The sequence below is a fragment of the Dipodomys merriami genome, unplaced genomic scaffold, assembly GCF_024711535.1.
Source record: "Dipodomys merriami isolate MVZ:Mamm:240054 unplaced genomic scaffold, mDipMer1.0.p SCAF_20, whole genome shotgun sequence".
Classification (NCBI taxonomy): domain Eukaryota; kingdom Metazoa; phylum Chordata; class Mammalia; order Rodentia; family Heteromyidae; genus Dipodomys; species Dipodomys merriami.
In genome coordinates, this window is record NW_027203382.1 from 21,725,799 (window position 1) to 21,729,096 (window position 3,298).

The window sequence follows — 3,298 nt, forward strand, 5'->3', positions numbered from 1 at the left end:
CAGCCAAATCTAGGAAGCCTAGATTTTTCTCCTCCAAGTGCTCCATCTTGTGACCATATTCCCATCCAGTGCAGGTGCAGAGTCCCAACTCATGAGGCGAGCTGGACCACCATGTCCCAGAATAGACATTCTTAGGCACTGACACTACTGCCTGGCTGGGGAATGAGGCTTAGACTTGATTAAAGCTGTCTTTCATTTCTCTTTGTCTGAGTGAACCCAGTCAGCCAACAATAATCCACTTGTCCAGAGGACTCTAACCTAATCACTAGCACTTGTGGACAAAGCCTCTAATGCCCTGATCCATCTCTCTCTAATTGTCCTGACCAATATATCTGCCTCTTCTCTCTGACAGCTCAGGCCAGGCCAGGCCAGGCTCATCTCCAACCTCTCCCTCTGAATGGGATTAATCAAAAGGATCAGAGATTCAGACTGGAAACTTTTTTTATATGCTGGGGAAGAAAAAAACCCAACCCTGAGAAAAAGGAAATGTAAGCTTTTAAGTCATTGTTCCTTGTGGTATGTGCAGGATGCTTTGTTTAGAAGCCACTGGCTTTCCAAAGGGCCAGAGGGGCTCCAAAAGCTTACACAGAATCTACTACTTCACAAAACAAAGAATTTTCTCATCAGCAGAAGTCTGGTCCTCAGACTCACTTGGAAACCCAATTTTAGAGTGATGCAGACCTTCAGAAAACACTTCGGCATCGCAAAAATCTTCCTCCTGGATCTCATGCTACATTTCTGAGAGGCAATGATGGCTGGTGCTAGACTCTCTCCATTGCCTGCTGACTGTACTGGCCCTGGGCTATGGGGTGACCTCAGGCCATGTGATGACTTTCTGTTCTCAGTTCTCCTGCCCTGCATCTTCAAAGGTTAGCATTTTTAAATGTCACTCAGTGCATGTCTGCAATCCCAGCTACTCAAGAAACACATTGGGAAGTTCAACACCCGCCCAGGCAAGACATTAGCAAGAGTCCCCACCCCACCTCAACAAATAAGCTAAGTGTGGTGATGCATGCCTGGCATCTCAACTATATGAGAGGAGGATCTTGGTCTGAGCCTGGCCTGGGAGAAAAATATGAGATCCTATCTGAAAAAGTAACCTAAAAGCAGAAAGGGGTACAGCTGCAGTTTCAGCATTGAAGGACTTGTATGACACGTAAAAAGCCTTGAGTTCAAAGATCAGTACCACAAAAAACAAACAACAACAACAACAAAACCCACCTCTTCTGTATTTTGTATTCTGTTGCCAATTAAGCCCATCATTTTCCTTTCTTTGTGGGGACTCAATGTGCAATGACTGCAAATATCCTCATCCTCAGGAATGTGCATAGCTGTCCTGGCTCTGGATTGCTCTGGGAGATCATTGAGAAAGGTCTTTCCAATGGTCATCCATGTCTCCAGCCTCATCTTCCTCTCAACCAAGGCTCCAGACAGGCATATGGATCCCTTTGGAGAGTTATAGAGCATAGTGGCAAGAAACCTTACTGACCAAGTCATCATATCCCTCAGGACCAAGCTACAGAAGAAGGACATGTGAATTGGGTCTCCTCAGGGCTAACTTCAAGTCTCCTGGACACAAGAAGATCCATGTCTACAAAAAGTGGGTTTTTTGCCATGTTGAATCAATGTTAAAACATTGGCTGAGGATGGCTCATCTCAATGAAGGTCATTGTCATTCCCAATGACAGGCCTTGACCGATGGTGGACCCTGCACTCATGAGGGCTTCCAGTCTGGTCCTCTTTTTACTCCTGTCCACTAATAAATCCTACTTCTGGTCAAAAACAGAGAACTCTTCAAGCTGATTTTTACCCTTCTTTAAACAGGCTTGGGAGGGGAGCAGGGAAGTCCTGTGGAACCTACTTATAGACAGTGCCCCCATTTAAGCCAGAGCACCAGGATATGTGAGACACTTCTGGGGGGAAGTGGAGAGATTGGATGCATTAAGTCACCACCAAGTGTTCTAGTGTTCTACTTGCTTATTCCACCAAGTCACTTAGTTTCTGCTACAGGCTACTTTAGTGCAAACCATATCATTCATCTATCATTATTGCTATTCTCTCTTTGATGAGATAATGCCATTGCATCTTCATTCCCTTTTTAAGCCCATATTAATTATACAAAGCAGTGGTTTTCACAGTGATATTGTCCCATGGGGATATTAGAGCTCAGTTCTTATTACAGCAATCAACAAATAGCTTTCAGGGTGGCAAGGCTAAGTAGGCCTAGCTTCTGCACTAACAGACTGGGAGTGGGACATGGTACCAGTGGATCCTGGGCGTGGGGATCAAGAACAGACAATGCACCGGGCGCTGGTGCTCATACCTACTTAGAAGGCTGAGATCTAAGGAGTGTGATTCAAAGCCAGCCTGGGCAGGAAAGTCAGTGAGACTCTTATCTCCAATAAACCACCAGAAAACCAGAAGTGGCAGTGTGGCTCAAGTGGTAGAGCGCTCACCGTGAGCTGAAGAGCTGAGGAACAGTGCCCAGGCCCACAGTTCAAGCCCTATGACCAAAAAAAAAAAAGAAAAGAAAAGAACAGACAATGCTAACAATACAAATGTGCTCTGAAACCCACTGCTTTATTACAGAAGGACTTCCTCATCCTCATTCAGAAAAAAAAATGGAAAAGTGATTTATCTTTCATTTTTGTTCCACATGGTCTCAGGAAAAAGAAGCAGAAGCAGAAAAAGCAGGGGGGGGGGGCAGTGTGGAGATGGAATGGGGAGGGGATATGTAGGATTTCCATACAGTCACATGTGTCTTCAGGTGTCAAGTCCTCCAATAGTGCTGCTGTGAAAGGAAGTGTGAGGCCAAAACCCAAATCAAGGAACAAGTAGCACCTTCCTTCCTCCAGCCCTCCAAGGGGGTCATGGGGAACAGACATTAGGTAAGCAAAATGTCAGAGGATGTTCTTACACCAACCTTTCCATCTAAGGCCCTTTTACTGTTACCCACAGAGATGTGATCAGAGCCTATCTCTGCCCACCGCAGGTCCTGCCTTCTGGCCTCTAGAGTCTTCTCCATCTCTCATTCTCACCCTCTCTCCAGAGGAGGTTTGGATGGTTATTCCCAGGTACCTGCTCTTGCTATAGGCAGGCTGGACATCAACTTTTAATCCTGCTGCTTCAGCTACTTGAATGCGAGGATTATAGGCCTGTGCCACCACTGCCAACCAGGTGCTGCCGTGCCTTGGGTTTCCTCTCATGGCCTTCCCATCTCTTCACTCTATGCACTCTCTGGTCATTGTGTCCTAAAGAAAGAACCAAGGCCAGACCAGTAGCTATGTCCTGGCAGATA

The 3,298-nt window shown here is 46.1% G+C and overlaps 1 non-coding gene across 1 annotated transcript; it reads left to right on the plus strand.

Moving 5' to 3' along the window:
- The first annotated feature begins 1,240 nt into the window (after positions 1–1,240).
- LOC138833053 (small nucleolar RNA SNORA70) lies at positions 1,241–1,374 on the plus strand. Its single transcript, XR_011373770.1, has one exon. It is a non-coding gene; the product is annotated as a small nucleolar RNA SNORA70 (small nucleolar RNA).
- The last annotated feature ends 1,924 nt before the right edge of the window (positions 1,375–3,298 follow it).